At 39.5% G+C, this 12256-nt stretch overlaps 1 protein-coding gene and 1 non-coding gene across 13 annotated transcripts in view; one reads left to right on the top strand and one right to left on the bottom strand.

Moving 5' to 3' along the window:
* The window catches only part of PTPRM (protein tyrosine phosphatase receptor type M), a 608093-nt gene that overhangs the window by 187934 nt on the left and 407903 nt on the right, over nt 1-12256 (top strand). The gene's annotated exons all lie outside the window — the stretch shown is intronic.
* Nucleotides 5696-5828, bottom strand: LOC118708559. The gene has a single exon (XR_004984633.1). It is a non-coding gene; the product is annotated as a small nucleolar RNA SNORA51 (small nucleolar RNA).

Below are 12256 nucleotides of genomic sequence, written 5' to 3'. Positions count from 1 at the left end.
TGGAGGACATCTTTTACTTTCATTAAGGATTGCTTTTTTTTTTCTTATTTCAACTATTCTGGTGACTTTTAACCTTTGTAAAAATTATTTAATGAGGTTGTAGGTTCTTTCTAGTCCACTGTGTGCTCTTATTGCTCTCTTCTAGCTCTCCTTTCCATAGCAGGAGCATATCTTATCAGCTGCTTTTCTCTTTCCAGTTGAGGTACCTAGTGGCCCATTAATATTTGCGTGACCAAAGGTGAAGAATGATCTCTCACAGTGGGAAGGGAGCCTCTTAGATCTTCCGCTCCAGGGGTTTAGTGCAGGAGAGGCCTGAGCTGCCCAGAAATCTCCTGCAGCTATTTATGAAATGGTGGGCTCTTTCCCTTCCCTTCGGGGACAGAATATGATGAATTGTCATGGCTGTGTATGAAAATAAATCTCTACAAAGCAGTATGGGAGAGCTGTGTAATCTGCCTGGAATGTAAAATTTCCAGTTGCCAACTTACTACTGATTGTTAAAAACTGAGTCTTGAAAAGGTTCTTTTATCTATTACAGTAATACTTATTTAAAGTGAACCTGCTTAGGAAGGAGAAATTGAGTCTAGATGGTCTAGCTCTTTGAAGAGGGAGCTTGAAGTACCTCAGGGTGTGAATGGGGTGTGAGCTGATAAGGAGCAACAGGAGTGCAGAGGTCCATGGGAAAACTTGTCAGCCTGAAGCTGGACTAGAGTGGAGAACAGGTGTTTCTAAAGCTTGATGGAGCTTATTTGTAGAATGCCACTAACTGTTTTAGCCCCCTCTTTCTGAGACATTATGCTGACGAATTAATCCCTGTGACTTACATGTGATTGCAGATTATGCCCATTTCAGTTAGGCTTCTCTATAAGAGGGTTTCTTACTCAATTTCCCCATTAAATAATCATATGCCAACATCAGGTTGCCATGGTTTTGCATGGGCATGAAAGTAGAAAGGAGTAAGGAGTTGGAGGAGGGGATAGAGAAAGAATGAGAATGAAAGTGAATGTAAAGACCTGTGGGTTATGATCTCGAAGAGGAATTTTTGCATAAGAACTTTGCTCAGGCCCCAGCCAGTGTTTCTCAGTGGTTGGACTGATGGCCCACACACTAAGGGATTACAGATTTGATTCCCAGTCAAGGGCACTCACCTCTGTTGCAGGTTGGTTCCTTGGCTCAATGGGGGCATGTGCTAGAGGGAACTCACTCACTCTCTCTCTTTCTCTCTCTCTCTCTCTCTCTCTCTCTCTCTCTCTCTCTCTCTCTCTCTCCCCTCTTCCTCCCGTCCACTTGCTCTAAAAATCATTGGGAAAAAATCCTCTGGTGAGGATTAATAATAAAACAACAACAAAACACTTTGCTGAGATTTACAAAGATCAAAAAAGATCAAAAGCTTGATTTCAGTAACCAGAACCAGTCATTCATTTATGGGCTCTCCTTCCATTCCACAGTCAGTTTAAGTAGTCAGAGTCCTTTAACTGCAATGTTTCTAGAGCCACAAAAGAAATAGTCAACAGTTTAAGACAGAGGACTGGGCTCCAAAGAGCTTCTTATCCACCTATGGGCTATTGGAACTTCATAAGCCCTCTTGATGGAAGATAAGTGCCTTCAACTCTGCACATTTTAAAAATAAGTTTTTTTATTGATGAGAGAGGGAGATAAAGAGAGAGAAATATTGATCAGCTGCCTCTTGCATGTCCCTTACTGGGGATCCAAGAGGCGACCCCAGCATATGCCCTGGCCAGGAATTGAATCTGAGATCTTTTGGTTTATGGGACAACACTCAACCAACTGAGCCACTGGCCAGGGCTGTATACTTTTTTTCTATTATTTATTTGGTCTTTTCTGTTACTTTTTTATTTTCTTCTTTCAAAATTCATATTATAGTTATTTTTAAACTTCTTGCTTATCTTAACTTTTCTCTCTCTCTCTCTCATTGTCTCCCTCCTTCCTTCTCTCTCTGATGAGAGGGAGTTGCCATGTAGGATAATTCTTGGCTCTATCTGCTAGATTACTAATGTATTTTTCAGCTCTATCCTTTTTTCCCTTTAGACCAAATATTGTGTTTTTCATTTAAAGGATATTTTTAATATTTTCTAAATCACCATTTTAGTGCTACTTTCACTATTTGTTGTGTGACTGCTTTTCTTTCTTGGTGTTTGTTTTCTTCAAATGTTTAATAACTTGAGGTTTTCTCTTCATATCTCTACTTGAAGTTTGATATTACCCAATTCAAAAGGCAATATTTATCTAGAGATTGTGGGGATGGGTACTGGGAGCGGTATTTAATAGTGGCTGTGCAGATCCCTGTTCCTCCAGGATATCAGCAGCTTCCTCTGGCAAACTGGCTAAGACCTGCCATGGGCATGTGCTGTGCCAAATGTATTCTCTTTGTGGGATTCAGAGACAGACCTAGAAGAATGAATGTAACGAAATGCAATGGAAGTGCAGGCAACTGAATGGACAGAAGGGAAACATGCATTATTTACTTCCATAGAGAGGGATAATAATGATAATAAAATAATAGTGATAGGGAATGAAATCAGTTGAGACTTACATGTATCAAGCATAGAGAAGCTTTTTCACTCCATACACTGTGCCACCATTTATCTAGTTGTTCAAAAGGGAAATTGAAGAGAGGTCCCAGCTTTTTCCTCATCCAGGCCATTAGTAGTTCAAACTTCCTTCTTTCTAAATATCCTCTAAATCCATCTACTTCTCTCTATCTCCACTTCTACCATTGCTTGTCTCAGTTATTGATGAAATAGCTGCTAAATTATACTTCTGTTCTATGAAGACAGAAAAATAGTTTGTGGGGTAAATTGATACAATTGGTTGAGGGCATGTTTCTGTCTTACTGATGGTAAATTTTCTTCCTAGTGATGTCCAGTGTGTGGTTTAAATAGAGAACTAGATAGTATTTGAGAAATAGTTCATAGTGAAGGCAGCAGATTTGGAAGAAGTTATAGTTTTAAGTATGGGAATAGACTTAATGCTTGGAGGGAAATCAATACAGAGAAGTAAAATTAAATTTTAATCCAAAACTATCGAAAACACTTAAATATATGGGAGCATCTGCGTTGCTACATTGTTGGAAAGATGTCAATGTATGTTATGTTCTCTCACTTTGAAGGAATTCTCATTTAACAAGTGATATAAGACATGACTAGTGCAAAATGAGTGATTGGTACTTTTGGGTCCCAAGTTATGTTCTTTAAGATTTAATAGTTTTGTCAAAATCAGAGAATTCTGTGACAAAATAGTTTGACCATTTGCTTATTCTAGGATTTCCCAAATTAAATTTGTCTGAATATATTTATGCCCCCTGCTTCCCAATTTAGTGGTATTCTGCAAATTTTGATAAGTGTACTTTAATATTTTCTCAGTTAAAAACACTTAAAAATTTTCCTTTTGATGTATCTTTGACACTGAGTTATTTTGTAGTGTTTTTAGTGTATTAGAAACACATAAATATTTAAGTATTTTTCAGATATTTTATATAATTGATTACAAATTGATCTCCATTGTAGTGAGAAAACATTTTGATATTTTTTTAGTCTTCTTTAAATTTATTTAGGTTTATTCATAAATCAGAATATGTGCTATTTTGGCAAATGTTCTGTGAATAATTGGAAAGGAGGTACATTTTGATGTTGTTAGGTGTAGTGTCCTATTAATGTCAATTAGGTTAAGTTAATTAATAATGTTTTAAAATCTTACTTATTAGTACTGATTTTCTGTATACTTGCTATGTTTATTGAGTAAGGGGTATTGAAATGCTGAATGTAATTGTGGATTTATTTCTCTTTGTAGGACTACCATCTTATTGCTTTATATGTTTGGAAGCTTTATTTTGGGGTGTAAAAATGTTTAAAGTTATTATATGCTCTTAATGAATTGGATCTTTTATAATTATGAACTGTCTTGCTTTATCCCTGATAATATTTTTCATACTGTGAAATCTATTTTATAGATACTGTAGTTTTCTGTTAGTTTGTAGTAGTTACATATTTTTATCCTCTTTTATCCTACTTATATTTTTATATTTTAAGTACATTATAGATAGTATGTAGTTAAGACTTGCTTTAAAAAAAATTGATCTGGCACTCTGCTTTTTAATGGACATATATAGACCATTTACAGTTAATGTAAACATTGATATGGTTATTGTTGTTTGTTTTTGTTTGTTCCATCTACTTTTTGTTGACTTTCCTCTCTTTCTGCTTTCATCTATATTGAATATTTTTTATTTTTCTTTGATGGGTTTATTAGCTATAAATGTTATAATATTGATACACATAATTAACATATTAAGGCTACCTTCAAGTGATAGTATACCAGTTTAAGTACAGAATGAGAATCTTCCAAAGTGAACTTCCATTTCTCTAACTTCAGCCTTTAAAATTTTTTTTATTGATTTTAGAGAGAGAAGAAGGTGAGGGAGAGAGAAACATTGATGTTGAGAGAGAAACATTGACTGGTTCCCTCCTGTACACCCCATGACCCTAGAGACTGAACCAGCAACCTGGGCATGCGGCCTGACTGGGAATCGAACTGGAAAACTTTTGGTGTACTAGAAGACACTCGGCCCACCTAAACACTGGCCAGGGCTCTACCCTCAGCTTTTACTGTTGTCATATATTTTACTTTCACATCTTTTGTAAACTCCAGGTACATCGTTACTACTTGTATTATACAATTTTCTTTTAAAGAAACTTAAATAATAGGACAAAATCTTAAATATTTACTCATACAGTTAAGCATTTCTATTCATTGCTTTCTGTAGATTCATAGTTCCATCTGGTATTTTTTTCTGCCTAAAGTACTTTATTTGTATGTTATAGTTTGTATTTGTGATGAGCACTTTCAGCTTTTGTATGTCTGAAAATGTCTTTATTTTCCCTTCATTATTTTTGAAAAATATTTTTGCTGAATGTGGAATTCTAGTTTGAGAGTTTTTTCTCTCAGTATTTTAAATATGTTGCTGTACTTTCTTCTCTCTTGTACTGTAATTTGATGGGAAGTCAGCTTTCAAATTTATCTTTCATTCTCTAAAAGTATTGCCTCTTTTTTGCCTATGGCTGTCTTTGAGATTTTTCTGTTCATCATCAGCTTGATGCAATTTGATTAAATGTACCTTGACATGGATTTTCTTTATTTATTTCCAGATTTCTTATGTTTGGGGTTCATGAGCTTCTTGGATCTGTCAGCTTATAATTTTCATCAAGATTGAAAACTTTTGCTTTTATTTCTTGGAATAATTTTTCTGTCTGCCCTCTTTCTCTTCTTCTTTGGGGACTCCAGTTACATATTTATTATATCTCTTGAAAATGTTCCACACATTGATACTCTCTTAATTAAAAAATATATTTTCTATGTTTCATTTTGCACGTCAATTGTTATGTTTTAAAGTTCATTGATCTTTTATTCTGCAATGTTTAAACTGTAATTATCCCAATCTAGTGTGGTTTTCTTCTCACACATTGTGGGTTTTAGCTCTAAAATTTTTGTTTATTTTTTTTAAATGCCTTTCATGTCTCTACTTAACCTTTTGCACATATATAGTTATAATAATTATTTTAATGTCCTTATCAACTAGCTCCAATATCTATGTAATTTCTGGGTTTATATCAATTGATTTATCTCCTTATTATGGGTCCTGTTTTCCTATTTGTTTGCATGGTTGATAACTCCTCCACCATGTTTTCTCAATCACAATATAGATCAGGCAAAGGACCAGGGCTGAAGAATATATGGGGTGGATTTATTCCGCCTTCTTTTTTATGGACAGTCAATGTAAGAACACAGCCTGTAGGAAGCGCTGGAAGACTGCATGGTTGGTAACATTTGATCAGATGCCAGACAAAGTGAAATTTACATTGTTGGGTATTTCTGTAAATTCTTCAACTTTGTTATGGGATGTGTTATTTGGAAACAAGTTGATTCTTTTTTATCTTGCTGTTAAGATTCCTTAGGCAGAACTGGAGCTGTATGCAGTCCAGGATTATTTATTCCCCACCAGTGAGGCCAGATTCTCCTAGGTCCTCCCAATACTCTGTGCACTAGGAGTTTTTTCAGAATGGCTGGTGGGAACAGGCACTGTTCCTGCCCCATGTGGACATTGTCCTCTCTAGGCCTCTTGTATAAACCTCTTTCCAGATGTAGGTAGTTTTCTTATATGCTTGTGCTAAGGGGTACTGTGCTGTGGATCTCCAGAGCTTTCTCTCTGTGCAGCTGGCTTTCTGCCAATACCCTCTCCTGCAATCTGGAGCCTCCGTGGCCTCTCTACACTTTCTCTGCTTAGTCCCATCCACCCAGGGAATCTGCGGGGCTCTGCCTGAATTCTCCCTACTGTTCACAGCCTGGAGACTCTCTCAAGGAGTAATCTGGGGGAATTTTAGGGCTCACTTCGTCTGTTTCCCATCTTTCAAGGATTGTTGTTCTTCAGTTCCTGGAATCCAGTTTCTTCCAAACTGTTATTTGGTGTGTGTGTGTGTGTGTGTGTGTGTGTGTGTGTATTTAAGTATATTTAAATATATTTTATTGATTTTACACAGAGAGGAATTAAGAGAGATGGAGAGTTAGAAATGTCGATGAGAGAGAGTCATCGACCAGCTGCCTCTTGCACACACCTCCACTGGCGATGTGCCCGCAACCAAGGTACATGTCCTTGACCGGAATCAAACCCAGGACCTTTACTTTGTCTGTACTTTTTCTGTTTCATATGAAGTGGTAAGTCTGGCTGTCATCACTCACCCCATTGTTGTGCAAGCAGTTTCCTCTGCATTGTTTTTCAGATTTTGAATATGGAGCCCCTTTTCCAAAGAGTGTCTGATTGAACTAGTATTGGCTTTAGAAAATGCCATTGTAATAAAAGAGGAAGTTGTGTTCTGTTAGTTAAGGAATATTTCTCTTATGTGTTACTCCTTAATAGGGGTGTCGAACTCAATCAGAGAAGGGGCCAAAATCTAAAATTCAGCCTAAATCGCAGGCCGAATGGTTTACTGAACAGTCATAAACTGTCATTGTGATGGAAACGCAACGGAGTGTAGTGATGACAGCGCGGTGCTGGCCACATTGCAAGGCTTGGGGGGGACGGATTTGGCCCGCGGGCCTTGTGTTTGACACATGTGCCTTAGAAGCTGGAGTCTCAAAGTTGACGTGGCATTGAGAGTTGACAGAGAGATCACAACTCTGATTATCTTAAAACCAGAAGAATTTTTAAAACAGTAATATACTCTTCTCATGCAGTTATAATCTGACATGCAAAGTTTTCCATCATAAGTTGCAATATGTATAAAGAATGTAATTTCCAATAAGTGATAGATATTGGTATTCTGACATGTTATAATTATTCTCTTTATCATCTGGAATCTAAACGCCATAGTATTGTAACTTCAGGCCCATATTTTTTCATTTTAAATCATGAGGAAATTTTTCTTTAACATTTAGAAATTGTACATTATTTCTCTTCTTGATGTCATATTTTCATTCCACTTCCCCCACTGAATTTATTTTTAATGTTGTGTGTTTGCTTCTTTGACACATTTATCAATCACTTTTGCTTATCTATATCAAAAATAAAATTATAAATCAATTCCATGCTTTAAAAAACTTCTTATGATCATAAAAATTCTGTTTTAAAATAAAATTCATTTTGATTGACTTAGTATTGTAATTCTCAGTAGCATGCAGTTGTTCCAAACAGCAAAAATATATAAAATACAGATAAGTAATAATTCAGCAATACTTCCTGGCTGAATAGCTAAGTTGATTGGAGCATCAACCCTATACAGCAAGATTGAGGGTTTAGTCCCCAGTCAGGGCACATACAAGAATCAACCAATGAATGCATATACAAATCAATGCCTCTCACTTTCTCTTTTCTTCTCTCTCTAAAAGTAATTTTAAAAAAAATCCTATTTCAGCATAATAATTGAAATTTTATTTGAAATGCATCTCCTTAAGAGGAAAAGGTATATTATTTTTCCTGTCTATTTAACTATGATGATAATTATTTATTTCTAGAATAAGACCAAGTAAATAGGTCATATTGAAAACCCAAGGTAATTATGACAGTAGGCAAACACATAGCGTTAAGACCTGAAATATTTCTGGATTGTGTAAATTAAGTTTATCTATCTATAAAGAGGGAATATGCAAATTAGGCCAGGACTCCATAAAGGATCAAGACCAGACAGGAGGAGGTTGCATGCTCAGGTGAGGCCTGGAGTGGAGATGGAGACAGAGACAGGTGGCCGGCCTGCAGCCTCTGCAGCTGAGCACAGGCCCGGAAAGGAGACGGTGGGCCTGCTTCCCTGGGAAGCAGTGTGGCTCCCTGCGGTTCCCACCAGCTCCCTCATAGGCCACAGGTGGCCTACTGTGCATGATATCTCGCGATGGGCTACATGTATAAATATAATGACATCTGACTCCTGTTCTCAATTTATTTCAAGTTTCATAAATTTCAGAGACAACTGAACTTTTTGCATGGAGTAGATGAGCAACAGAGCATTCAGTGCCAGTTAGGGCTATTTTTGTACTACCTCTGCTCATTTTTAATAATTGACAGTTGACTACTACATGAGGCTACACTTGCACAATGGATAAAACATAACATATGGTCTTTTTATTATAACAAAATATTTTTAGCTTTGTGAGGGATTCTAAATGACTGGTTCAATTTATGAAATTATTTCCCTGCTGTTTTTTCTATCTACTCTGTGAAATAATACATATACGGGGATATACTTTGGCTCTTCTGTTGTCCTGTAGCAGGATGATGGATAGAAATGTCTCTGGCAGGATAATTGGGGTCACATTGTAAAATTGGACTTGTCCTCGCATCATGCGATACTCAGAAGTCTTGGAATTTGGGCTCAGGTCCAGGGCAGCCTGTCACGCGCTCCTCTGAGCAGTGTTAATCACACTGCTGGTCTTCACTTGGAATGAGTTTCCGGGAAGCCAGTAGGGACCGAGGCTACTGATCTCTCTATCTGAGTGCTTTGAGGACGAAAAAGGCTTCCTGCCAGGAAGGAATGCTCTGCCAGGCAGATGGTATGGGCAGAAACTGGTGTCTGTCCATAACCTCGTGCCTCCTAGTCAAATTGGCTGGGGGATTTTATGAGTTATCCACTCCTTCCCCTGGAGCGAAACCAGTTTGCTTTTATCTTGGCCCTCACTCTCCTTGGAGGGAGCTTTCAACCAAAGTTGTCAAGGAAAGATGTAACTTAATTCCTAGGAAATATGATTTCATAGAACAACACTGTTTCTTCTACACGAACTTAGAAGTTTTTTTAAGGGACTTGGTGAAAAGTAGCTGAAAGAGTAATGGAAGCATTACTAATTGGCTAGATCTGCATATTATAGCATCTGGATGAGAGCTTTAAAATTCACCCAAGCACCTCCACTTCTTTAACTTCATTCAATTATTCAAGAGCAGTTTTGACTCTATCTGTCCTGAGATAAAATTCTTTGTGTCTCATCCTTCCGGCACCGAATGACATCGTAGTCCCTAAGACACTTAATTAAACTCTTACATATCTTGTCTTGGCACCCTGGGCTCTGAGCTCTCTTCATCTTTATTATTTCCCACAGAACCTGACACACAGTGGATTCTGGGAGAGAATGAATAAAGAATTGTCCTAAGCACGTCTGATATCATGCTTACACTCACTAGCTGTGATGTCTTGGGGGCAGTTGTCTTTCTCTCTGGTCCAGGTTTCTCTACCCCGAAATGGAAATAATCATAACCTCTACATGCAGAATTTTGGTCAAAATTAAATGCCTATGAAGTACTTACTGATGCCTGTGCTCATGAGTGCTTAAATAACTCCCATTCTTTCTTTTTTTTCTTTCTTTCTTTTAATATATTTTATTGATTTTTCACAGAGAGGAAGAAAGAGGGATAGAGAGTTAGAAACATCAATGAGAGAGAATCATCGATCAGCTGGCCTCCTGCACACCCCCTACTGGGGATGTGCCCCAACCAAGGTACATGCCCCTGTACACAACCAAGGTACACCTCCCTGACCTGAATCGAACCTGGAACCTTTCAGTCCGCAGGCTGACGCTCTATCCATTGAGTCAAACCGGTTTCGACATAACTGCCATTCTTATTGCTATGGGTGGAGTGAATGCAGAAACCCACACATGTGTCCTTACTGGCATTGACTGCTGGAGATGCGAGCAGATCTCCTGCCCACAGGGAATCCATGTTCCAGTAGAGACACACGCGGAGATCCATGGCCAAAGTACAGCAGGGTGAAGGCCTCTATTAGGAACCCAGGAAGAGTCAGGAGAGAAGGGTTTCATTCATTTAAAGGTTAGGACTGAGGAAGAGCCACAGGAGAGATAAGGCCTGGGCAGTGATTTGAGAAAGGAATGCAGTTTTCTGGACAGTCAGCATGGTACAGTAGCGGAAATACGTTTGAGGGATTTCAAGTGGGTTAGTACTTCTAGGGTGTGACATTGAGAAGGGAGAGGGACTGTGAAGTGCTGGGAGAGGGGATTAGAGTGGCCATGGCTCCAGTCACTGAAAGGTTCTGTAAAGTAGAGGGTTATGGCCAGGTATGAATTTGTGAAAAACTCATACCAGATGAATCTCCATCTCTGTTGACCAAGGACATTGCTACTTTATGCTTACCACTGTCCCTTAAAGTGCGGTGGTGAGGCTGTGCAGGGTCTTGTTGGAAGAGAAATGGTGGATCTCCTATAGGACCCTTTGGTATGCTCCCCTGCTCCCCTAAACCCACCTGGATGCCACATCCAAGCACATCCAGACGTGCGGCATGGTAGTAGGAAGTGTTCTCCTGTTAGACCTCTTTGAGCCTGAGGCTCCCAATGCAGTGTGTCTCCAGGAGTCCTCTGTGTGCCTCCTGCTCTCTCTGTGTGAGCTCCCTGTTGCTCTGCCAGAGCCAGGCTGGGGAACCCCTGCTGGGATAGTAATGAAAGACTGGATTTAGGCTGCCCAGCCCACTCTTGCCAGCCAGTATCCCCAACTTAATCAAAGGGAGCTATCTTAGAATGCAGACTCTCTGCTTCTTTGAACAGCAACCAATAAAGCTACTCACTCTGCACAGTTGAACCTGCTTTGCTCTTATTTTTGTGTGATTCCCGAGGAAAGAGCACTTAAGATCTGTCTGCGACAGACACTGCTACTGTATGTAGAGGGAATTATGAAGACAAGGTCCCCAGGTTTCCTGCTGGAAACTCACCCCTTCAAGGTATCCCCCAGGTCCGAGAGTTCCTTCCCCAGGGAGACCTGCCACCTCAGTGCAGACACTTTCCCTCCGAGACTCCATGTTGCCAGGCTGCTGATCCTCTGGGCACAGCCAGCATCACTGGCTTCTCTCACGAGAGCCACTGTGGCCTGTGGGAAGGGCAAGTGAGTTCCCTCTGGCTACTCCATTATCAAGTGCAGTCAGGACCTTCGAACTGGTTCTTGGCAGAGATTCATTTCCAACCTGACTTTGCCAGAGTTCACCTGCAGAGGAGGGGAGTGCATGGGAAGCAAGCAGCTGGCTAGGACCTACTTCTGGGACTCCTGCTGGTGCCAGCCTGCCTCCAGGGCCAGGGTCCGGCTTCCCTCCATGTCTGGGAGCCCTCCACAAGGCAGCCTCTGTCCTCCTGGTCCATATCCAGGGGACTGTTGGCTCTAGAAGGGAGAAGTTCTACCTCCACATGTTGTACTAGGACTGATCTTAGACTAAACAGTGGGCAGAAAATCCACCGGGAGAGGTTCTCCCCACTCTGATACCTCGGTCTAGCTCCGTGGCCCCAGCAGTGCAATTCTGTAATAGACCTGCATGGACACAGTTCCCATGGTCAGGGTTCTTTGAAGTTAAACAGTACCTGTGAGATATATGAGCAGTCAGTCCAAGGTGGGCTGTGCCAAGCAGGAGCAGTTCCTTTTCACACTGTCTCCATTATAATTTAGAAAAATGCCACGGAAAACACAAAGAAGGCCTCCGTGTTACCCAGCAGGCTAATGTGTTAAATCAGCCTGTGTGAGTGGTGATATAAAGTCGCCCTGTGCTTATTTATGGGGAAAATGGATAGGCGCATTTCAGAGTATTGCTATTTTGTGATATATTAGCTTCGGATGTGATTGCACTTACATTTTCTTCAACAGGTAACTTATTTAATTCATATTTATTAACATCACCCTGGCTGTGATCTGTACTTTTAACTATATTTTCTCTTTCTATAAACCTCAGTACTATTTTGTCCCCACTCAGTTTCCTTTTGAGTACCTAGT

The sequence above is a fragment of the Pipistrellus kuhlii genome, unplaced genomic scaffold (assembly GCF_014108245.1).
Source record: "Pipistrellus kuhlii isolate mPipKuh1 unplaced genomic scaffold, mPipKuh1.p scaffold_m20_p_6, whole genome shotgun sequence".
Classification (NCBI taxonomy): domain Eukaryota; kingdom Metazoa; phylum Chordata; class Mammalia; order Chiroptera; family Vespertilionidae; genus Pipistrellus; species Pipistrellus kuhlii.
This window is presented reverse-complemented; position numbering and strand designations above follow the sequence as displayed.